A 24,793-nucleotide genomic window follows, 5' to 3' on the forward strand; every position below is an offset into this window, starting at 1 on the left:
CCAATCTGAACCTTCTATAGTTGCTTCTTAGAATAGAAGGCGCATTCATCTCTTGTACCACACAACATCTATCCTCCACCAGAAAGCTACTTTTACCTCAATATATGGGTAGAAATCATGTATTGGCTTGGATTAAGCTGTTCTTTACATGCCCCTAAACATGTTTTTTTAATTCAGATTGATGTAGAAGAAAATATTATAGGCTGCTAATGAACAAACATTTGAGCTAGTATATACAAAATACTGATCTGATTCAGCAGTGAAAACAGAAGAAATTAGGGAGTTGGTGATGGTTCACAAAATACACATCTTGAGGTTTGATGGGTTTACTACAGTGGTGGGCAGCCTGTGGGCTGCACGTGGCCCGTCTGGGTAATCCGCTGACAGGCCATCAGACCATTTGTTTACATTTGCACAGCCGCCCGCAAAGCTCCCAGTGGCTGCAGTTCACCGTTCTTGGCCAATGGGAGCTGCAGAAGTAAGGGTAGTAATACCATACCATGCCATCCTTACTTCTGCGCTGCTGCCTTCAGAGCTGGGCTCCTGACCAGCAGCCACTGCTCTCCAGCTGCCCAGCTCTGAAGGCATCCCCAGTGCCAGCAGCAGCACAGAAGTAAGGGTAGCAGTACCACAAACAACCCCCCCCCCCGCCCCAAATAACCTTGCCACCCCCCACAATTCCTTTTTGTGTCAGGACTCCCACAGTTACAACACCATGACATTTCAGATTTAAATAGCTGAAATCATGAAATTTATCATTTTTAAAATCCTATGACTGTGAAATTGACCAAAATGGACCATGAATTTGGTACCTATGTTCAAGAGTCATATATACAATCAAAATGTTAGAAAGAAAGCAAGGGCATCATTATGATTGCTAGTGAGGGAGATTTCACTAAGGTCTGAGCAAGGCTAATGGTGTTAATCAGTATTCTTCACAAACTAATTCCATTTTGAGTGTTTGTAATTTGTGTTTACAGGATAACACTATTCCCTACAAGTCAAATATGGCTTTTTGATATTCATGGATTTTTTTTTAAATGTCACTGAAATTATCTTAGAGGAGCAGATCTGACAGGTCAATCACCGCAGATGGTAAATGCTTTGTTAATTATACCAAAATTTAGAAACAATTGTAGAATGTCTTGCCTCAGGAGAAATTTCTCTCTCACTCTGTTTGGGAGTAGATTTCCTCTACTGAATTAATTTTGTGTTTGTGAGCGGATAAGCATCTCTCTGCTGCATTGTAGGAATAACTCCTTGCTCCTTGTTCAAATATGCAACTGTAAATAAGCAAAGGATATTGCAAATAAACAATGCCATTCTTTTTAAATAATGCAATGTGTAATTAGGATGGTGCAATTACAACAGTGTACAGCTCTCAGTGTAACAATTAGTTTTTCAGTAAAATGTAATTTGTTCCAATGTAAATGTTTTCCCTCAATTCAGAAGATTCCCTTGAGTTGTTACAATAACAAGCCTATTTCTACAAGTAAATGTGGTTGTACAGTATGTTTCAATACACAAATCAAAAAGGACAGCTACATTATAATAAGCTACTGGAATTATAAAGGCTAAGCAAAATGGTATCAGTACTACTTTCTGAGGAGGAGGTACATGTCTAAGTACCCCCTCTTGTTTTTTCATTTTACTCAGTGAAATGTTGGGAGGGCTGAATGCCTCATCTAAGCTTGTTTCAAGTTTGCTTGCAACATTACTTCACAAATTGGCCAGTACTTCACATTACTTCACAAACCAGTTGGCTGGTACTTATGCGGCCTCCACTACTACAGTATCTGAGTGCCTCACAGCTTTAAAGTATTTATCCTCGCTGCACACTTGTGAGATAGAGCAATGCTATTAGCACCATTTTACAAATGCAGAATTGAGGTACAATTAGACTGTGACTTGCCAACTTTGTACAGTAAGTTGTGGCAGAGCTGAGGTTGAATCCAGGTCTTCTGTGCCCTATGCTAGTACCTTGGTCAGTGGACCAGCCTTTCTGTCTACTAGTACTTTCTCAAAACAAGAAGCCAATATTTTGTAGTGTCTGGAGCAAGTGCAACCTTTTGTCCCAGCAGGCTCTCCCTACTCAGTTGTCAGACCATAAATTGAGTATCCAGATGAATCAATCCCCCAAAATGCTGCTCAGTATAGGATCAGAATAAGTTATCATCTAAAAAAAGCAAACAAAAACAAAACAAAGAAGTTTCCTTTCTCAGTTAAAAAAATCTTTATGGCAGCTGAGCACATAACTACTCACTGTGTTGCTGAAAAAAGCATCAGAAAGTCTGATTTTTTTGTTGTTGCTGCACAGATCTATATTTATTAGCTTCTTTTCAGGACAACTGTAGTACAACAATTTTTGTATAAAGAAACAGCACACTGATGTTAATGCAGAAACAGGCAAGAGTAGTATAACATTTTATTGCTATCTGTAAAGTGGGGATAACAGAGCTTACCTCCTTCATAAAGCATGTTGAGATCTACTGGTGAAAATCATTGGATTAGAGGTAGGTGGTATTGTTCAGTTCAATTAATATTTCTGAAAGATCTCAGGAGGTTTAAATGAAAAGATGAATATAATAATCCCAGATGGATGGATGGCAGCATGCAACATATTCTTTTAAAAGTGATTCTGTCTGAACTTTAATTTTATTTTGTTTTATCTTCTAGTCCCAAATGTTTTCAAACTATTTGTGTTTTTATTGTGCATGGTGCCCCACTCTCACATTGGACGTTCTGAGCTTAGATCCAACTCTAACCTTGCAGTTATTGTTTACTTTTAAGTATTGTGTTTTGTTCAGTGAACAATTTAAAAAATAAACAGCAGCAATGTGTAATCATTGTAGGGATAGATGCTGCCTAGAGCATAATCTGGCTTGGTTAAGTCAGTGCTAATGGAACATCACTGCTGATTAAAATAGCAAGAACAACAGTTACTTCTAAGCATAAATATTTCTGTAGGTCTTTTGTTTCTCTCGTTGTGTTCTTTGACTTTTAATTTCAATTTCTTAAAGTACAAGACACAAGCTACAAGAAAAAATATTCTATTAATTATCAAGTTGATTATAACTTCATAATTGGTGACATGTTCTGTTGAGATTCGTTCTCTCTCAAAAATCTGTACACTGTACTATGCTGCTTCCCCTGAATTCTAATGAGGTAAAGAATGGGAGACAAGAGGAGACAACATAAAACACCTTCTATAAATGCAATGATATTGAATTGATATTTACATTCATCCTGTAATCGTACTTGCGCCTGTTCTTGAATAACCGTAATGGTGATCAAAGCAGAAATGAATTATCTTTAGCCTTCACACTTTCAGACTACTCACCAATCACTGTAATTCAGGAGAAAATGGGGACAAAACTACACCAACAAACACAACCACCATTGCGACCTGAGCAAAAGTGCCTCCCACCCAATAAAGCTGAAGCAAGATAAGGACTATTCTATTGCACACTATGCCAAAGGTAATACAGGACAAAAATCCATTCAAAAAAACTTTACCCCGTCAATTCAAAATCTGTCAAAGAGAATTCATAGCTCTTCTGCTTTATTAACTGAAAAATCCCGCTCGGTGTCTGCAGACAGATCAGCATTGCTAATAGCACAGCCTATGTTACTCCATAGGCTTTTTTTAACCTTGGTTCTACCAGCTGTGACTCTTTGCAAAGTTTTACTGAAGTAAATGCCACCAGAAAAAAGATGTACCAACGGAACTTGGACTTCCGGTTCTTCCTCCTCTCTGGCTTTGGGTTTTTTTCTGCTTATGCAGAGAAATGCAGCTGCCTTCAGATGAGAATCTGAACAGTAGCCAGCTGCTTTATAACTGTGTTAGCCTGAAGCCCTCATGAGAAATATCTTTTTTCCTGGAAAATAAATTATAACATGACTAAGTGATGCCTGACAAAGCTAAACAGGAGCCATGCTGATCTATTGCAAATTCATCTGCAGTCTCTTGCTAGAAAGACAAATAAAAGCACTTCATCAAAATCAGTCAGAGAAACCCAGGAATGCTCATAGGAGACCACTAAACTCCAAATACCAATCAATTTCACCAACTTTGGTGTCAAACTTGCAAGTCCCCTTAAATACTGAGTTTTAGAACTGACAAAGCAGCTGCAGGGTATTGGGGATGGGGAGTGGGGGAAGAGATTTTTAGAGTGCAGTTTAGAAGGCCCTATATGGCAATAGCAGTCAGTATATTTGTTTGTCAAAGGCCTGATCTAGAGTTCGCTGATGTCAATAGGAGTCATTTGATTGATTTCAAGGGGTTTGGATCTGGCCCTATGTGGTTCTGAAGCTCTATGTTCCATCTGAGAATGTAGGGTCACAGTTTTTCTATTCTAGCTGATATTTTTCAGCTCCTTTGCATGAGTGTGTTTCTTAATACCCAGTGGGCACCCCAACTGCATGAACGGCAGAAGTAATGGCAGGGCTGCCAGCTTCTAGATTTTGTACTTGAGTGCAAAGTCACTGGACTATGATATTGTGAAAATGTAACCATCATGTTTGTATTCTCCTCCTTGTCCTGAAGAGATTTCAGAGCTGTTTTGAAACCCAGTAAGATGTAGGATGCTGTGAGGTTGTTGATCCTCATGAAAAAGATCCCAATTCAAAATCAGAAGTGTCTTTTCAGAGAAGAGACTGGTATCAACTTGAAATTGAGGAAATTGCTTACTGTCCTATTATTCAATATTTATATTCTCCAAATCCAAAAGGTATTTTAAAAATCTGCTCAAACAATGTCAGATGCTGTGTACACAATACAATAGCTAGAGATAAAAGTAGTTTCCCCCCCATCCCACTAGCTCCATATGTCTGTCTGTCAGCACAAATAAATGTTATGACTTGAATAAAAAGTTAAGGGAACTCATCAGGTGGACTATGAAGCAAGCACAGAACAACACAGCTACATAGTGGATTAGGTCTAAACTGACCCTGAAATTAATGATTAACTTTCCTGGCTTCTCTTGGGTTTTTCTTCTTTTGTTTCTAGCATTGTGTTGATTGCTTCTTTTATCTCCCAGGTCTTTTTCTGAGTGTTTCACTCCTTTACCTCCAAAAATCCTGTTACTTTACTTACATTTTTTGGCTTCTCTGAACCCTTGCTTCCCACCACATTGCCAAGGTATTTTTTTGCAACTTTTATGTTGATCTAGTTTCTTTTCTTTCCTTGCTTCAATAGGGGTCTAGATCTGCTCCGATTCAAATTAACTGGAGTTTTTCTATTGACTGGAGTAGGGAGCCAGATTTGGTTCCAGGTTCCTCTCTGCCTTAGCTAATGACCCTGAACAGCTAAACAGCAAGACAGAGTGGCAAGTGGGTCCAAAGTGATACTTGGCTGAATTCAGAGGTTTAAAATCTCATAGACCTTATGCATTGCTGTTTGGATATTCTGTAAAACACACATATTGTAAAACTGGCTTGCTGGATTAAAGAAAAGCAATCTGTGCGTGTGGTTATCAGTATGTTCACATTTGGCTCTTTGTGGCTTAAGTTATGTGAATATTATAGCTTTTTTTAGGGGGGAAATGCATTTGTGGGAGTACTGGATGGCTAAAAAGATTGCCCTAAACTATGGGACTTTTAATCTTCAGGTCACTACTTCAATCTAGTTCTAATGAGTCATTATTACCAGCTTCACATTCAGTAGATGGTGTGGAAGTATTTAGTGGACAGTAGCCTGCAGGTCAAAAATAAAAATCACAACTAACACCAATTAGCATCCTTGCTCATAGTCTTAGCAGATCAAGACTGACTCACTGTGGAGCCTGAACTTGGATATTCTACACTGCAATCAAAAATGGGATTGCAGCACGTGTAAGCATACCTGAGCTATCTTTGATCTAGCTAGCTTGTTAAAAATATCAGTGAAGGTACAGCAGCACTGGCAACAGCTTGGGCTAGCTTCTCGAGTACTTACCCGGGATCTCGGAAGGACATGTACAGCCCGTGTTGCCACCTATGCTGGTATGGCTTCACAGCTGTTATATGAGCTAGGTAGATCAAAAACTAGCTCAATTATATCTATATGTGTGCTACAGTCACGCTTCTGATTGTCTCCTCTATGCTATGTATATTGTTTTTGACAAGTCATTGGCCACAAGTGCAGCCAATCCGGTGCTGAGCATGGTTTAGATGAAAGTGTTAGACATGGACAGTTCAAAACTGAAATGGTGCTGACCAGGTTCCTCTGTGGCTGTACTTCCAGGTGAGCCATTCTCAGAGCCAGTTCAGCTTCACCTTTTGTCAACAATGGGTAATTTCACAGAGTAGTGGAGAAGTGTGACCCCTCTAGTCAGGGCCAAGCCCTCCCATCTTCGACACATCTGGCATGTTTGCTAGAATGTTTAGTCATTTGAAAACATCTAGAAGAGAAACTGCTTCTGCTTTGTGTCTCATTAAATATCTGCTTCCATTTTTGTCAGCATTCTAAGCTATCAAAACGGTCCTTGTGAATGCATGTAGAACAGGGGTGGGCAAACTTTTTGGCCCGAGGGCCACATCGCGGTGTGAAACTGTATGGAAAGCTGGATAGGGAAGGCTGTGCCCCACAAACAGCCTGTCCTCTGCCCCTGCCCCCATTCACCCCCTCCCACTTCCCACCCCCGACTGTCCCCCTCAGAACCCCCGACCCATCCAACCCCCCCTGTTCCCTGTCCCCTGACTGCCCTGACCCCTATCCGCACCCCTGCCCCCTGACAGGCCCCCCGGGACTCCCATGCCCTATCCAACCCCCCCGTTCCCCAATCCCTAACCACCCCAGAACCTCTGCCCCATCCAACCGCTGTTGCGGTTCAAATACAAGACAGCACAAAGCTTTTAGCAAGCAGACAGGCTGGTCTGCCAACGGACTGCTCCTGTCAGCTTTCCACCCTCTCCTTTATTCTTTCTCTTCCCCCGCGCATTACATTCTCCAACAGATAAAAGGAATACACTGGCTTTGTTTAACATTCTTATTTACCAATTTCTATCTACTGCATTCCTTGCTCTCGAGCCTTGAGCCCAGTCCTGGGAGGCTTCCCACGGTTCATGTCATCTGGGCGAGATTCCAAGGTTCATGCCCTTGAGAGGAGCTGTGTGTGCACTCCTCCTACACAACACTCAGGGTGTGCCCTGAATGTTGCCAAGCGCATGAACCCTGTATGAATCCTACATCCCCTCCTTTTTTGTTTATTTGTGCTCGGCCATCTCATGGTAGCCATCAATTTGCTTTTGCAAGCCAATTAACTCCCGGACAGACAAGGTCATAACTCGTGGAGCCTGCCAGGGCGGGTCTTGACAAAGCCTTAACAAAAAGGAAATACATTGCACACAGCAACAGCAAAAAATAAGCTTAAGAAGGTAAAGTGTAATTGGCCGGGCCCCAATTAGCCATGCTAGAGTACTGGGAAGAGAGGTTCGCGTAAGCAGCAAGTATCATCTCATTCCCAATTTCCTCAGGGTGATGACATACTGGAATAAGGCACGTACCTAACAATTCTTCAGCTGCTACAAAATCAGATAAACAAAAGTGGGTAACATTTGCTATGGAAGCCAATCTTTCCCATAGGTTGTATGTCATTCGGGCCCGTAACGGAGGAAGCGCTCCTGAGCCAACCCCTACAGGAAATAGCAGGCACAAAAGGCATACAATCAATACAGAATTAGCAGTAATTTGGGCAAGAATTGCCACAAACAAAGTCTCAGGAGTCTCTGGCTGTTGGTTTGCTGCCAGTCTTCGTTGAGCCGCGGCGACCAATGCTTTTACTGCTCCCCATGTCACAGGCTGGCTTGGGACGCTACGCCTCCTCCGTTTCCGTCCCGCCGTTGTCGACCCGGGAGGCACCGCGTTCTCCTCCAAGGTCAGCTGAAACTCCGGTATGGGGTTCGATAGCCCCTGGTGCCACGCCATGCTGTTTCAGTGCCGGTCGCACACACTGGGCTGGAACCCACAACGGTCCTGCAGGGAGAAACACAGCAGCATATCCCTGACCCCAAGTGATTAAAGGCACTGGGCCCAGCCATTGCGGATCGGGCAGCTGACACGCGGTCTTTCCAGTACCTCGGACTTATGAAAATGCCAATCCGTGGGGGTCTGCTGATCTGCATTCAGCGTTAAATTATTTAAAGTAAACAAAAGGATATGCATTTGTTGCTGAATGTCTCCTAAGGTTCGGAGACGCAGCTCCCCTTGTTTTAATTGTTTGTTGAGCAAGGTTTTTAGCGTGCAGTTTGCACGTTCAACAATAGCTTGGCCTGTGGAATTATAAGGGATCCCGTGTTTGAGACGGACGTCCCATTGGGCACAAAAGGTGGAGAGGGCTGTGGTGCAATAGGCTGGGGCATTATCCGTATTTATCTGGCTCAGGTGACCCATAACAGCAAAACAGGCTAGCAAATGGTGAATAACTTTGGGAGTGGCTTCCCTACGCTGTGGGGTCGCCCAGAGGAATCCCGAATAGGTATCAATGGAAACATGTAAAAACGAATAGGGGCGGAATTGTTGCATGTGAGTGAAATCCATTTGCCACAGCTGATTCACTGCGGTACCTCTGGGGTTAACGGCATAAGAGAAGGTAGGGGCAGCAGCGGCACAGTGGGGGCAGGAATGAACAATAGAACGTGCATGATCAGCAGGAATGTAAAACTGTCGGGCCAAAACAGAGGCAGACTGATAAAAAAAAGGAATGGCTTTCAATGGGGTCAGGAAAAAGGGAATTTACCTGACCACGTAACGTGCGATCAGCACACGCTTTGCTATCAGTGAGTAGCCCAGGCAGAGGGGTATGACTGCGAATATGAGCAACAAAATAAGGGAAATTACGAGTGGTGAGGAGATACTGTAAGGACAAAAACAGGCGAAGAAGGTCTGCATTGACCTGAGGGGTGATGAGGGCAAGGGGTAAATGATCAATTACGTGATAAACATAATGCGTGTCCACGATCAAATTAAAGGGACAATCAGCAAAAAGTTGAAAGGCCAAAATAACAGCAGCTAGTTCCAAGGACTAGTGAAGCTCTCCAAGTGCTGTGCATGCAAATGTTGTTGTACAAGTGAATGAAAGCTTTCAGCTTTTCTGGGGGGGGGAGCCACTGGTCAATCCATACAGGCTCTAAGGATTGCCATACCAATGGTAATGCGGATGGCAAGGTGGGTGAGGGAGGATTTTGGGCCATTATATATTAATATCGAGGTTGGTGTCCAGCTTTACAAGTAAGTCACGGCCCCAAATATTGAGGTGGACAGGGAGTACAAAAGGGCGGATTGTAGCAAGGGCATGGCCTCCTGGTTTAGAGACCGTGACCCAAGACAAACTTTGGCGCCCGGGTTTGCTACCCCCGATCCCCCACAACTCTTTAGAAGGAACTGTTGGCCAACCGACCGGCCACTCCGGATCACGAATCACCGTAACGTCAGCTCCAGTGTCCACCAGCCCTGTAAAAGGAACATTATTTAAGAGAAGTGTTAACTGAGGTTTCGAGGGGCGGACCAACATTGTTAGAGCAACAAGTGGAGAGGATGTGTTGTGAGACGGCAACTGAGACAGCGTCGATCCAAAGCCGTTCCCGCCCCGGGCTCGATCCTCTGCAGCTGGCACCTGATAGGGGACTAAAATCAATTGCGCAATTGACCGTCCACGCGGGAGTGACTGCGGAAGATGGGTCCACACCTGAACCTTAATAACGCCGGTGTAATTGGCGTCAATGACCCCTGGGATGACAAAAAATCCCTGTTTCCCAGCATGTGAGCGAGGGAGAACCAGACCCACAAATCCAGCAGGGAGAGGTCCTGTCACCTGTGTAGGTATGGCGCAAACCTCCCCCGGCAACTGAAAATCAGCATCCTCCTGCATAATCAAATCAAGCCCTGCACTTCCGGCAGTTGCCGCCCTCATGGAATCTATGGATTTTAAGGCAGAGGAACAGTTGTCTGAGTGGGAAACACCCCCGTTTGGCCCTGGGTAAGGGGGAGACCTGTTGTGCGGTTTCCCGACCCGCTATGACACTGATTAGCCCAGTGATAGCTCTTCTGACACTTGGGGCACTTCTTTGAGGGGCGGGCGGGCGCCGTCGATGAGCGGCACTCCCGCTGAAAGTGACCCTCCTTACCACAGCGGTAACAACGCTTCCCCTCCTTCCCGCTTTTCCGCAGGGCGGCGGCCATAACACCAGCTTTATGTGCTTGTGTGCCGATGTTTTGGCACGCCCGCAGCATGTCCGACAGCTCTAGAATGCCAGTGGCTTGTGCCACCTGGCAAGCACGGCGGCAATCCTCGTTCGCATTTTCAACCGCCATTTTTAACAGGATCTCCTGAGCTGCTGCAGGGCTGTCCACCTGTCAGAGAATAGCCTCCTGCAATCTGTTGGTAAAATCCATAAAGGACTCTGATGCACCCTGACGGATACTGGCAAAGCTTTTGGTAGGCTTGCCTGAATCCGGGACCTTCTGGAAAGCATGCTGGGCGCAGGTGGAAATAATGGGGAAGACGGCCTGAGGGAGTTGAGACTGCATCTGAACGGTAGCAAACTGGCCCTCCCCTGCCAAGTGCTCATAAATAATACCTTGCTCTCTATATACCTGGGCTTGGCATTCTGCCATCTGCCGATACTCACTAAGCCAAATAACATACTGACTGGGCATCAGCATCATGCGCAACAGCGCCTTCCAATCTTCAGGGATCAGGGTGTACCCAGTACCTAGCCCTTCAATGAGACCATGTACATACGTGCTAGTGAGGCCAAACTCGCGAATCACTTTCTTTACCTCTCTGTTCACCGAGTAAGGCAAACTGACCCAGTTTGCAACCTGGTTGCCCTGGCCATCATCCTGCCAGGTCACCGGACAAACTGAGACTAGATCAGCCAGCTCCTCTGCTGTAATATCTGAGCGAGTCTTCGCTGCGTGAACCATTTGTTGCACCAGCGAAAGCCCCTGAGCAGACACGGACGACCCCCCGGGGGGCCCCGGAGCATGGGGCCCCATAGGGGGATGGTAATCACACACCGGCTCCGGTGGGGAAGGCAAGGGAGGCGGTGGTAATAGAGGCACTGGGGGGAAAGCAGGGGGAGGGATGGTTGCAGGAGTGGAAGGGGGTGGCGGGATCGGCAGCCCCTCTGTTGGCGCAGGAGAGGGCCTTTCCGAGGCGACACGCTGTGTCGCATCACCAGGAGGGGGGATGGCTGCAGGAGCGGACGGGAGTGGCGAGAGCATCAGCCCCGCGAGGGAGGGCCTGTCCGAGGCGACATACTGTATCGCGTCGCGGCAGAGGTGCCAGGCATGTAAAGCCTGCACGGGCGCCCAAGGCTCTTTGTGCAATGTCTGGCCCAACCGCTCCCAGTCCGCTAGCTTAAGGGTTCCGGCTTCAGGGTACCCACGGGCATTGGGCACTCACCTCCTGTAGCAGAAGAGTGAGTTCTCGAGTGGGGCAGTCATGCTGAGCCTTACGCAGCAAATACTGTAGCTCATTGCGGTGTTGCACTTGCAAAGCAGAGAGGGAGCTTCCCATACTTACCACAATGAAAAATACTCACCGGGATCCGCGAAGCAGATGAGTGACGCGTCTGAAACCCTTGCAGGGCGAGGTGAGTGCTGAGGGCCCCACGTTGGGCGCCAGTTGTTGCGGTTCAAATACAGACAGCACAAAGCTTTTAGCAAGCAAACAGGCTGGTCTGCCAACGGACTGCTCCTGTCAGCTTTCCACCCTCTCCTTTATTCTTTCTCTTCCCCCGCGCATTACATTCTCCAACAGATAAAAGGAATACACTGGCTTTGTTTAACGTCCTTATTTACCAATTTCTATCTACCGCATTCCTTGCTCTCGGGCCTTGAGCCCAGTCCTGGGAGGCTTCCCACGGTTCATGTCATCTGGGCGAGATTCCAAGGTTCATGCCCTTGAGAGGAGCTGTGTGTGCACTGCTCCTACACAACACTCAGGGTGTGCCCTGAATGTTGCCAAGCGCATTAACCCTTTATGAATCCTACAAACCGCCCCCTGCTCCCTGTCCCCTGATTGTCCCCCGGGACCTCCTACCCAATCCCACCACCCCCACCGAGTGCGTGCTGCCACCGCCCCCTTACAAGGCTGCTCAGAGCGGCAGGAACTCGCAGCCCTGCTGCCCGTGTGGCTGTGTGGGAGAGGGAACAGCGGGGGAGGGGCTGGGGACTAGCCTCCTGGGCCAGGAGCTCAGGGGCCAGGCAGAACAGTCCCGTGGGCCAGATGTGGTCTGCGGGCCATAGTTTGCTCACCTCTGATGTAGAAGGAAAATGCAATATGTAAAATCACTTGCAATATATATAGTATAAAATATCTGCACGTGCGCACACATAAGTTGCTATGAATTTCACAAATATACCAGGAATTAGTCGTAATCTAAGTACAATTTCATCATGTCCAAGTACTTGATTTGTGACTTCCCAACATGAGATTCATGAGGCAAAACTGGTAGGTTCTCAAAGATCTGACTGAGTTTCTTTAAGACTGTAAAGCATATATTTGAGCTAAAATGGTGTCAAAAATCTGATAGCTCTGCTGTTCAGTTACATAGAAGCATCCTAATTAAAAAAATATATACATTTATCTTAATTTCTCAAATGTTTCATAGAAGCATCCTAATAAAAATATACATTTATCTTAATTTCTCAAATGTTTAATTGCTCCTGCCAACTCTGAATGCCATCTGTCATAAACAATCATTTTCTGTCAACCTAAATTCTGAGTGCAGTACTGTTTCTAAAAATATCAGAATATGTTCTCTGTTCCTTTTGTATTTTGGTTAGTTTCATCCACAGTTATCTGTATATAAATGTTGTCCATGGTTGCCAATGTCAGCCTTCATTGTTCAGAAGAAAATCTTATGTAACAGGTGAAGGATGTCAACCTTGTCCTTGTTCACTAGAAGCAATCCTCAAATCATGTTCATCCTCTCCAATCCCAGGCAAACTTTACAACACTTGCAATTTTTTCAGAGTGGTGTAGAGGAGCCTGAGGTTTCTACTGGTTTTTTTTGTAATCCCAGTTGTCCTTTGCAATGAGTGAAATCAAAAGCATGCTGTCCTCAGTGAGACTTAGCTGAATTCTTAGTGTTATACATATTTTTTCCACTATCCTCACCATACAAACACACATACGTTTGAATCTTAACCTGGAAAATGCTTCCACAAGATTTATTTATTTAACCACAAAAAACATCTCACTTGCTGTGACCTAGATGATAGGACTGGGACTCAGGAATCCGGGGTTCTATTCCCAGCTCTGACACTGGCTTGGTGGGTGACCAGAAGCATGTCATTTGACTGCTCTGTGTCTTGATTTCTCCATCAGTAAAATGAGGATAATACTCATCTCCTTTGTAAAGCAATTTTTGATCTATTGATGAAAAGTGCTGCTATTAGAGCTAGGTATTATTATTTTTATTTTTTACCTCAGGTTCTCAAATTATGGGTGACTGATGGCCAGCAGCACACTCAAAAGTACAGAGGTGCACGCAATTTGTTTTAAAGAGCCAGTTTTATCTGAGTTCCTTTTAAAAGTCTTTAGGGAATATAGGCCATCTAATCCAAACCAGTTAATATGCCCCCGACATGAGGGTTTTTTGCTGTTTTTTTACATATGGTATAAACTCTGTGAATTCCTTTGTTGTAGAGACCTGCCCTGTAAGGTAAACAGATACTTCAGCCTCAGACTTCATCATCCAGGGAGGGCTGTGTCAGTGTGCAAGTGCAGCTGATTCAAAACTAGAGAGATTTCTTGTCCTGTTGTAACTTCTCACTGATAACTAAATGAAAATGTCAACTTAAAAAGGACTAGTGGCACATGGAAAGCACAAAACCTGTACATCTGAAACATGATTTTAAAATGTGGCCAGTCAGAAACTACTAAAGTTCATTCCTACTCGCTGGTTACAGTAAGTCTTTGGGGAAATGAATCACATCTAGTCTTTTAATTAGTACAGTAAAGGGTGCAGATATCACACCAAACAAATGCAGCCACATTTCAGAAGAGGTCAGCCGAGTAAAAGAAATCCATGTGCCAATGGTCCAACAAAGGAGTGAGGCTCATTTCTCCATGACTGTGTTATACTAGATTAGCATTTGCTGCTTGGAATCACAAAGATTACTTTCAAAAGAAAGCTTGATTGACATCCCTGGAGACTGAAATTCTCTATTTATCTACAGATCAAGTACAACAATGAAAGCAGTGGTGAAAGAATTCCTAGGCTAACCCCCGCAGTTGTCTCAGCCCTGGCTAACTTCAATCAATGCTTTTGCAATATTTGGCCTCTCAATTGAAAATGACCAGGTTCCTAATGGTGCAAGTAGTGGTGTGTGCACTTTCATGCTACTAATTTTTTTCACATAGGCCACTGGATATCATCATATAGGAACAACTTTTTGGTCACTATTGAGATAGCTTTAAATCAAAACTGATACAGAGAGGTAAAGGATTCCATTGTATTAATTTAGATGGAATATATGGACACAAAGAGTTAAAGATGTTAACATAACCCAGTCGCTGTCCAACATTAAACACTTAAACAAGGTTCAGTATACAGAGATCTAAGCCTGCTTAGTGTCATGGTAAAACACATCATTAAAAATCTTTTAAACCCTTTATTAAATATACAGGGGAAAATCAGTTAAATCATTTGAAATGTGAAATATTTAAGTAAGGCTTTCATTTTAGAACATCCCTTCTTCACTTTCTCTTTAGCTGAAGAAAGTCTTTTGGAGTTAAAACTGCCATGTTGGTCTGTCTCTTAGATGGTGATAACGACTTTTTTGGGGAGAAGAGAAGTTAGTTAAGATGGGTGGAGCTTTTGTTGTTCCCACTGTTTAAGTCCAACCCCATTTCCTAGAAGACAAAAGAAGACAAACACACAAAAGGGGAGAAAAAAGAACAGCAAAGATAGAAAATGAAGTTTCTGACTATGATGTTGACTCACTTGCAAACTCAGGGCTGGAGAAACACTCCAGGTGCAGCACCTGGTCTTATCAACTACTATGAGACCTGGCAAACTTGTACCAGCATCAAAATGTTTAGGGCACTGCATTTAGCTGTTTCTTTCTGGTGACAGGCTTACAGCTGTGTTGTAACATATATAGTCTTTGGCAACTAAACCAGACTCTTATTAGACAAAAGAAAAAAAGATACAGATAGGAAAAAGAAGAAAGAAGTTGGGGAAGGAAAGAACACACAAGGATGTGTGTGTGTAACAGAAGTCTCACATTCCAGGTGGTACTCTGAGTTTAGGCAGAGCTGATGGAGGCTCCTCTCTCTGCACCTTTCAGGATTAGTATGAGGTAAGTCCAGGGTCCCAGGAGCTGTTGAGGATGGCAGCAATGAATTGATGCTTACTCCTTCCTCTTCTTATATTTCAGTGAGCCAGCATCATGATAGCCAGCATCTCCTTTTTTTTCAGTCAGCCAGCACTGTGGTAGCCAGCTCCCCCGCCACCAATGTCTCTTTCTGATTACCCCAAAAGAGACTGATTTGTGGAATAGCCCGTCCCCTCATTGTTTTGTCCACCAATTAGGCCTAGTTTCCAGCAATTTTGATTCATTGATATCTGGTCATCTACTCGTCTTGCTCACCTGTGATAATCTTAACACAGACATTGAGTGTTAAGGTAAACTGTCTCTTTAAATTAATTCAGTCTATTTCCTTCTTACATCTTTTCTTCAACAATTTTATTTAGCAAGTCATTGTAACAGTTTATGAACTTCCAGTCACTTTTTACAGTTGAGCTTACAGTTATGATAAATTTGTAGGCCCAGTTATCACAACAGTTCTAGATCCCATTTCCATGAGTACAGTGTTGAACAATTCATTATGGGTAATCATTGCTACAGATCGAGACCCTTTTGGGGTAAGCAAACTGTTCACAGTGATCCTGATTTGGAATGGATTGCAAATAGTTTACCAAATGATTTTCAGACTGCCTGTTTGCAAACTGCTTTGAATATTCAGTGTTGTGTGATTAGTCATTTAAGTTGCATGATATTATTTTTGCTCTCTGATTACATTTTTTTTATACGTTGAGGAAACTAATGAAATCTGATAGCAAATCGTCATTTGTGGTAAGACACATGAAACCTTTGGGGTTCGAGAATATTTTCACAAGCTCCCCATTGTTACACAATACTTAACAGCAGATAACTTGACACCATTATAGTCAAATGAGCTTTGAACTTCTACTTGAACAAATATTTGTTTATCAGGTTGTTTTTAACAATTGGACCAGCACTTCCCCTAGACATTCAACCTTCTGTACTGCTTAAAAATGTAGTTACTAGTCACTACTAACTGAAAAAACATATATTTGAAAAACAATTACCCCCCCCCCACTCCTCACAAAATCTACAAAGTCTGTAGAACCTCCTTAGTAAACTGAGCTGATAACATGCTGCTGTTGACTTTCCTTATTGCTATAGAGAGTGTTCAAATGGCCTGGCTATGCAGCTTATTCAAAGAAGTGGAGTTTCTGTTTCTAGATAATTAGGCGTCAGCAAGTCACTCACAAAAACATAGTTCTATTTTTTTCATCTACTGTGAAATTTGTATTAAAATAGCAAAGATCAGATACAGACTAACACGGCTGCTACTCTGAAATCTAGAGGAACTGATGATGTACACCCTAATGATTTAGCTACAACATTTTCCACAAGCCAGAGCTGTGAAAGAAAGAAAAATGCTTACATATTAATCAGAGGCAAATTCATGCAGTTTAGAAACAAAGTTCATGAAAATAGAACAAAACATTTTTCTGCTTTTCTTTCTCATGTCTACTGAAGAGTTTTTGTTCTCTTCAGGGTGGTTCTAGGCACAGTTTTGTGTGTGAGGGCTCTTGAGATTTGAACATGTTGCCTTCTATGATCTTCCAGAGCCCAGCCTTATTGAATTTCTGGGAACAGTATAAGGTCCATCTTTGCTCCTGGCTCTTTTTGGTGTGGATATGGTGGTAGGTAGGATTTTTTAATGCATTTTTTACACTGTGTATGCTGTTTTTTAAAAAATGTCATTATATGCCTAAGCCATAATTTTCAGAAAGGCTCATCACCCACAATTGAAGCCACATTTTCTAAACACATCAGGTCCCATTTAGGCAGGAAATAAGGATCATATTTTTGAAAGAGCTCAGCATCCAGAAACTCCAGTTGGGAATTTTATGACTGATTCTTCAGAACAGCTCAGTACCCAATGTGCTGAGCCTTTTTGAAAATCCAATTACTTATTTAAATCCTAAAATTGGAGCTGAGTGCCTTCGAAAATCTGGCTCTGATTTTTCGTTGCTGAATACTAAATTCTGTCCCTGGGCTTCTTTTGAAAATTTTACACAGATTAAACCCAGATGATGTAAGAGCCTACATTGTTCTGAAGGTCAATGTGACTTAGACTCTTAAGTGCCCAAATCACTCTTGAAAATGGGATTTAGGCTTCTAGTAATGAAAGGGGTAGATTTTCTGATATTTAGGTGTCTAAAGACACAGGTAGACACCTAGTGGGATTTTCAGTGATTATGAAAATTTAACCATTGGCCCTTTGTGTGCTTAAGATAGGAAAACATATTTGTAAATAAAGCTAAATATATTTCTTTTAAAATAATAATGTAAACCTTAGTTTGTAAATGTTTTACTTATGAAAGCATCATAGAAGGCCACAGATAACCGCAGTCCCTTTATTATAACCTCAAAATATAGTTACAACCAGATGGATTCTATAGCAGGCCATAATGTAATTCATAGAATCATAGAATAATAGAATATCAGGGTTGGAAGGGACCTCAGGAGGTATCTAGTCCAACCCCCTGCTCAAAGCAGGACCAATCCCCAACTAAATCATCCTAGCCAGGGTTTTATCAAGCCTGACCTTAAAAACTTCTAAGGAAGGAGATTCCACCACCTCCCTAGGTAACGCATTCCAGTGTTTCACCACTCTCCTAGTGAAAAAGTTTTTCCTAATATCCAACCTAAACCTCTCCACTGCAACTTGAGACCATTACTCCTCGTTCTGTCATTTGCTATCACTGAGATCAGTCTAGATCCACCACTGAGAACAGTCTACATTCACTTCTAATATAAAAGAAAACTTTCTAATGCACTGACAAAATAAAAGTAATAAACACAGACTCTTGTAGTGTGTTTTAACAAAGTAACAGTAACACATGGGGGGGAAAAAACAAAACCCTGGATGGCCAGTGATAGATTTTTACACTGGGGATGGGGGATGTGAAATGCTCCCTAAAGAACTTCCCCTCAGGCATACACATCAAGGTCCTTTTAATTAGAAGCTAACATATGACACTGTCTTTTGTGACAGAAGCAGCCAGACTGCAAGTCTCTGTTTCCTTTAACACATAAGCAGTAGAATCGACTTTTCAATGAACAGTGATGTTTCATAAAGGAGCATATAAGAAAGCTAGTGAAATTATTTGAGGCATCTAATTTCTAAAAGAAAGATGATATGGGTATCAGTTTGGTAATTAAAATATCTACTTTGTTTTACAAGAATGCATAAGACATCAGAGTATGAATAAGGAACAAAGAAAGACATCTATGGCCCAATATTGATCCCATTGAAATTAATGGTGATTTGGCCAGGGCTTCACTGGGAGAAGGATCAGGTCATTACTTACCCCCATAACCCTCAATTCTGAAGTCAGATCTGTGGTGATGGGGGAGCTGGACTCCCTCGCCCAGGGGTCCCTTCTGGTCCTATGTCTTGTGTTCCTAAATCTCATGCTTCAGGGCTTCAGCTGGTCTGTAGGCATAAGGAAGGAAATTGCTTTTTCCCTTTACTTTGTTGTGCTTTTTTTCTCCTTCCTCTGAAGCATGAGTGATGCTTGTGGCTGGAGTTGGGACACTGGCTGGGGTGAGTTGGTGCTCTGAGATGATACTTCGGATTCTCTTTCTCAGATGCTTGGCTGGTGGGTTTTCTCATATGCTCAGTGTCACACTGATTGCTAGATTTGGAGTCAAGAAGGAATTTTCCTGGAGGTCAGATTAGCAGGGACCAATGGGGGTGTGTGGTTTGCCTTTCTTTGCAGCATGTCATGCAGTTTGCTTGCTACGATCATCAGGGTATCTCTCACCAAATCAATTTCCTGCTGTTGTAGGGGCCTTGTGAACTGGTGCACTTCAGTCCCTCCTCTTCTCTGAATGTGGCATACAATAGTTTAGTCTCTTGAGGGCTATCCAGGTTTCGGGGCTCAATACAAAGGTAACTAGGTGGGATTTATTGCCTCTGATGTGATAATCTGGTTGTCCTTTCTGGCCTTCCACTCTGTTATTCTAACTGCCCAGGTAGGATACCAGTACAAGTGCAGAGCCCTACTAAACACAGTGAAGTTCTGTCCACAAAACTCTTTTGGCAGGATCGAGGCCATAGTCCTCGTTAGAATAGGTTAGAATTTTAGAATAGGTAATAAAGTGTAAGATATGATTTCCTAGCTATAAAATGAGGATGACTAAAACTTCATATTAGGTAACTGAAGGCACAAAATATGCATTGTTGCTTCTCTCGTGCATGCTCACACATGGACGCAAGCACAAATGATTGATTTCTGCCTGCATGAAAAATTTGGCATGAACAAAGGAAGATTTTACTCTTGCATAAAGCTAGTGAAATGTGAATGTGTATTTTTTATTTCAGTTGTCAATGAGAATTTTTTTGAATGGCTATAATGTTAATTCCATGTCTCGATCTAAGCCACTCACAATCAAGATTTAAAAGAAAAACATAACTAGACCCGAGTAAATAATTTGAACAAATAATTTATTCCAATATTTTTACTTTTTATTTCCTGTTTGCACCTTGTTTGCAAATGGACTGCAAAATCTTAAAATTTATTTGTTAATTTTTTTTTTGCAGATTTCTTCAGCAAATAATTTCTTGGTCAGCTGATCATTCACAAGAAATATATTGTGATATTGGTACTGGTAATTCCAACTACATTGGTTAGTTATGTGAGTCATATGGTATTGTTTCTAGTGGCTGATTTATGCAACTAGCCAGAACAATACAGAACAGAATGAATGTGTCGGAAATATTTCCCAGATCAATTAATTGCAATCTTATGCATGTACAAATAACACTGCTTCAGAGTTCAAAAAATACCACCAAAAAAAAAAGAAAATCAATATCTTTCAAAAATAGACACAAATAACAGGAGAAAACCAACCAAAAGTGAGAATGTCGGGGATGAAACAGCTTCACATCCCTGCTCTTTGTGACTGGGATACCAAAAACAACCACCCAGCCAAGAAAAACATGGGCTTCTAAGCATTTCACCCATACATTATGATAAATGATGGCAAAATCTTTAGCTGTAGTCAGGACAGGGTTGTGACACACAAGTTTCAGTTATCCACATTTGGTCTTGGGAATATTGCTGGGAGATCAAAAACTGAACAGTTTTGATACTGAAAGTAGTAGAGACTGTAAGTTTGTGCTGAGCCTGAAATTATACCCATGTTTTCCAAAGTTCTTTACTGTGGCTGTTTTAGCTGGGGCTCTGGAAATGGTGACATAGAATGTGGCCTAAACATTTCCATTCTAATCCCTTCTTTTCATTTGATAATAACTTGTTGAAACTTTTGCCCTTTGTGCAGAAATTTTACACCAAGGAGACTTTTTTCAATAAGTTTGAGACAGAAAAAAAAATTCTGCTGTTTCAAGTGCAAGGAATGTGAGGAATACAGTCATTTAAAATAAAGCAAAAACCAAAGCTGAGTAGTGTTTGACCAGTTGCACAGCCAAAACAACTGTGTGTAAGAAGCTGAAGCTTACCAGAGAAGCAGTCCAAACTAAGAAAAATCTTGCAGCATTCTGGCAAAATGTGGTTTTGATTTCCCAAATTTGGCTTTCACAGATTTATGAACCGAGGAGGACTTCGCTATATGCATGCACAATTGCCATTGGTACAATGTTTTAATTTTTCTTTTAGCAAAATTAAGAGAAAAGCAGGACTGTGCTGTGAAAAGAGTCATGGTTCTGCTGGAGTATGAGTTTGAACAACTACAATGTGTGCTTCTAAAGTTGTGGGCAAGTATATTGTATTATGAGTAATGAATGGTGGTCATGTAAGAAGTGTAATGTAATGCACGTGCACATAATACAGTAATGCGTAATGCACATGCAGGTGCATAATGGAATAGAGTAAAACTTGTGAGTGCAACTTGAACATCAGCATTTCCTGACTGAGTGCTTACCATGCAATGATGATATTTTATTAGCATATGGCCCAATATCAAAAAGTGCTCAGCATCCATTCAATACATTAATGATTGTGAAGTACTACGTAAGAGGAGGGGTGGGCATATAAGTAACATAGATAACAGCTCCCATTGTGAACAATAAGAGTCTCTGGGTACTGAGCAGTTTTCAACACCTAGCTACTACATCAGCTGATATCTAGTCAGTTTTTTAGGTTCCTAGGTGAGGAAATTTGGGGTTTTGAGCACTGGCCCTGAGATGAGGTTTATATCCTAAATCGGAAGAAAAAGTTAACTGGAGCCAGAATCCAATTCGTGCACCAGTTGCACCTGACGGGTGCACCTGGCCCAGTATAGGATTAAACACCTGAGCAGCAGCTTTCTGGCTGAATTAAGGATGAGTGAGGAGCAGGGTGACTAATAAAAGAAGGACTTTTGAGCAGTAAAAAAGTATGTCTTCATAGCATATGACGTTCAAATGCTCAAAGTATAACTCAAATTTTGCCCTTAACCCAATTTCTGTCCACACATCAAAATCTCTAGCTCAGAGTAACTGGGGTTTTAGGTTCAAGCTGACTGGCCTGTTGTGGGGAGGGGTAGATGCAGAGTGTTTGAGCTCGAGTGCTGCTGAAGTTCCAACTAGTAATGCAGTGGGGACTGAGCTAAAGGGAGATGGGAGGAGGCCTCAGATAGACTAGGCCTTGTAATTCTCTCTCAAGAAGGAGCTCTGTCAAAGATACATGAGAGATACTGGGAAGTTACAGGGGTGAAGTGAACTTCTGCGGTGAGCCCTGACAGACCCCAATGAGGCAACCCAGGGGTTGGGTTTTCAGAAGAAACATGGACACACAGAAAGCCCTAGGGAGACAGACATGAGCCAAGCTTCAGCCTCCCAGTCGAAGAGCCAGAAAGAACTCCGCAGAGCCTGGGAAGGCGTGAAGAGTCTGCAGAAGAGGAGCACAGGAGGGGGCTGTGGAAAGGTTCCAGAGACAGGCTGAGGTAGGAAGTGGTTGAGCAAGGCAGCAAGGAGTCTAGTCTGAGGAAGTAGATCTTAGCTGCTTGCTAGACTGGAACTCAGAGCAGTGGGGCCTGGGTTCCCCTACTGGCCGCCACAGGAGGCGGCAGGAAAGCCTTCCAAAATGACAAGTGTAAGGACCATTGAGCCCAGAGATGGGATGAAGATCTCACATATGGCCATTGGGCTATTGTTTTGTGGGACACTTTGTTACCCTGGAAAGGGTTGGGACTCAGTGTAACCATGCTGGAGGTCTGAGTCATGAGAAGAAGCAAACTGGAAGCAGGGCTGGAGCAGCTGTCAGCAGAGAGTGCTAGAAGAGAAAAGCCTGCCATGCCCCATGAGCGACTGTGCTGGCTGGTGAGTTACTTTTTTTTAAGGGCCATAGTTTTCTGTGTGGAATCTAACCACTTTATAGAGATAAGTACATTCTGTCCCCGAGTATGGAAAACCCCAGAAGGAGCTGTAAGGACAGCTATTCTTGGTCTTGAACAGAAAGACTTCTATGCATACAAAATGAGGTCTATATGTATCGTGATCTTGGAACATACACTACACACTTCTGATTCCAACACAGCAGTTTTCATATTCTACATGCAGGAAGATATGGGATTGACAGTAAATAACTGTTGCACACTGATGTGTAGATGGTGAGACCTAGTGGTTGGAGTAGAAGTATGGTCTGGAGGTTGGAGTCAGGAGTAATCAGGGACTAGGACTGGAGTAGAGCAGGTAAGGCGTAGAACAAAGGCTGAACAGGAAGCAGGTTTAGCAGGTTTAGAGAAGCTGCAAGCATGCAATTCATGGAGAAGCCACTGTTCTGCTGTTGCTACAAGGCTTAAATGTTGTTTTGTTGGCTTTTCTGACCTGTCAGGGGGCACAGTCACTTAGAAAGAGTTCATTGGGCCCAGTTGAGCTCATTGGGTTGCTAGGCAAGCAAGCCCAGAGGCAGCTGAGTTTCTAATAATAAGGTTCTGTGCAGAATATGAATATAGGCACTCTGAGGGTGTGTCTACACTTACCACTGTAGCACTTCACTGTAGACACCACCTACATTGACGGGAGGGTTTTTCCCATTGGCATAGGTTATCCACCTCTCTGAGGGGCAGCAGCTAGGTTGACAGAAGAATTCCTCCATCGACTTAGCACTATCTACAGCAAGGGTTAGGTTGGCATACCTACGTCTCTCAGGGGTTGTAGATTTACACCACTGAGAGACATAGGTATGCCAATGTAAATTTTCAGTGTAGACCAGCCCTGAGTGACCTGTCTGCTAATTAGACAGCCTTCTGCAAGGGATATGCATGTGTCTATAAATTTTGTAACACATTTTTGATGATTTTGAAGACCCACTACCTTGCAACACTTTGTAACAAATATGCAAAATTAAGGACCCATCTACCCTCTAATGCATTATGTAATTTATGGACAGCCCATGCTCTGTATACCCTCTCACAGGATATTATGCTATACTTTTGGAAAATCATTTCTGAAATTTATATATATATAAAATAGCCAGAAATTATGTCCCTAATAATATTTGTTTTCTGAACAAGAGAGAACATAAAAAATTCAAACAAAACACTTCAGTGGCATTTAAAAAAAAAAAGGCAATGCATCAGAAGCTGATTTAGGTTCAAAAATGTAGATAAAGGATTAGCAGATGTTTTTAGGTGTCTGCTTCAATATTAATGTGGTCATGTGGCTAAATTTGCAGGCATTGCTTTGAAAAAGCATCTCCTAGAAATGTTTAAATGGAATAGCTTGATCAAACCTTTACATCAATATACATTATGGGAGTTTGAAGGAACATTGAGAGTAGACTGCTTAAAAACCCAACACTATAAATCGTATCATTGAGGGGCATCTATAAATCAACACAGTCTGGAAGGCAGTAAAATAATGAAATCACAATTAATAATGTTTTACCTTAAAGAGGTTCGGCCTTTTCTGGCTTTTTCCCCCTCTTCTTCATTTGGCTTTTTCCATCTTGGGATCATATCTTTCTTACACCAAACAGCTGAGTGCAATGGAATTCACACTCCTTCTTGGGGTCTAAAGGACTACCATAAAATAAATAATAACTTATTATGCATCAATCACAGTAATATTGTGCAAATCAAAAAGGAAAATGTTCTACTATTCTAAGGAGGGTCAGTATTTATTTGAGGTGGCAAAAGAATTTATCACTTACTTCTCCTCCTCCTTTCACCATGTGTTGGTAAAATCATGCTTAATTTGAATGAGAGCAATAGATTTCCTTTATTTTTCGTTGACATCAGATTTTCTTGGAGATATAAAGGGAATAGCAAAGGCAGAATATTCACAAAACAAACCCAAACCACTTAAGTGCAACTAGTAAACCCACATACCCTGTAGCTATTACTAAATAAAGAAATAAAATAGAAAGGCAATGAAATAATGTACTGGCAACACTTGTTTGGTTGGCTTATCTCTCACTCGAGCATGAATATGATTTTGACATATTTAAACAACATACAGAAATCTGCTTTGCAAAGGAAATGCCAACCTTGAATTTATAGTCTGTTCCTTTAACCTTCGATCATCAGACA

At 42.4% G+C, this 24,793-nt stretch overlaps 2 long non-coding RNA genes across 3 annotated transcripts in view; one reads left to right on the forward strand and one right to left on the reverse strand.

Annotated features, from left to right (window-relative positions):
* LOC142072969 (uncharacterized) overlaps positions 1–24,793 on the forward strand; it is a 528,710-nt gene that overhangs the window by 207,057 nt on the left and 296,860 nt on the right. The window lies entirely within an intron of this gene.
* Positions 6,894–24,793, reverse strand: part of LOC125641833 (uncharacterized) — a 54,979-nt gene continuing 37,079 nt past the window's right edge. The window contains exons 2-4 of one of the 2 annotated variants that reach the window (XR_007358171.2): positions 24,415–24,507; positions 24,150–24,283; positions 6,894–7,954 (exon numbers count right to left, since the gene is read on the reverse strand). This is a non-coding gene — a long non-coding RNA (uncharacterized LOC125641833). Of the gene's footprint in view, positions 7,955–14,627; positions 14,847–24,149; positions 24,284–24,414; positions 24,508–24,793 lie in introns of those variants that run through there. The other variant, XR_012669602.1, reaches the window with a different exon arrangement.

The sequence above is a fragment of the Caretta caretta genome, chromosome 8 (genome assembly GCF_965140235.1).
Source record: "Caretta caretta isolate rCarCar2 chromosome 8, rCarCar1.hap1, whole genome shotgun sequence".
NCBI lineage: Eukaryota > Metazoa > Chordata > Testudines > Cheloniidae > Caretta > Caretta caretta.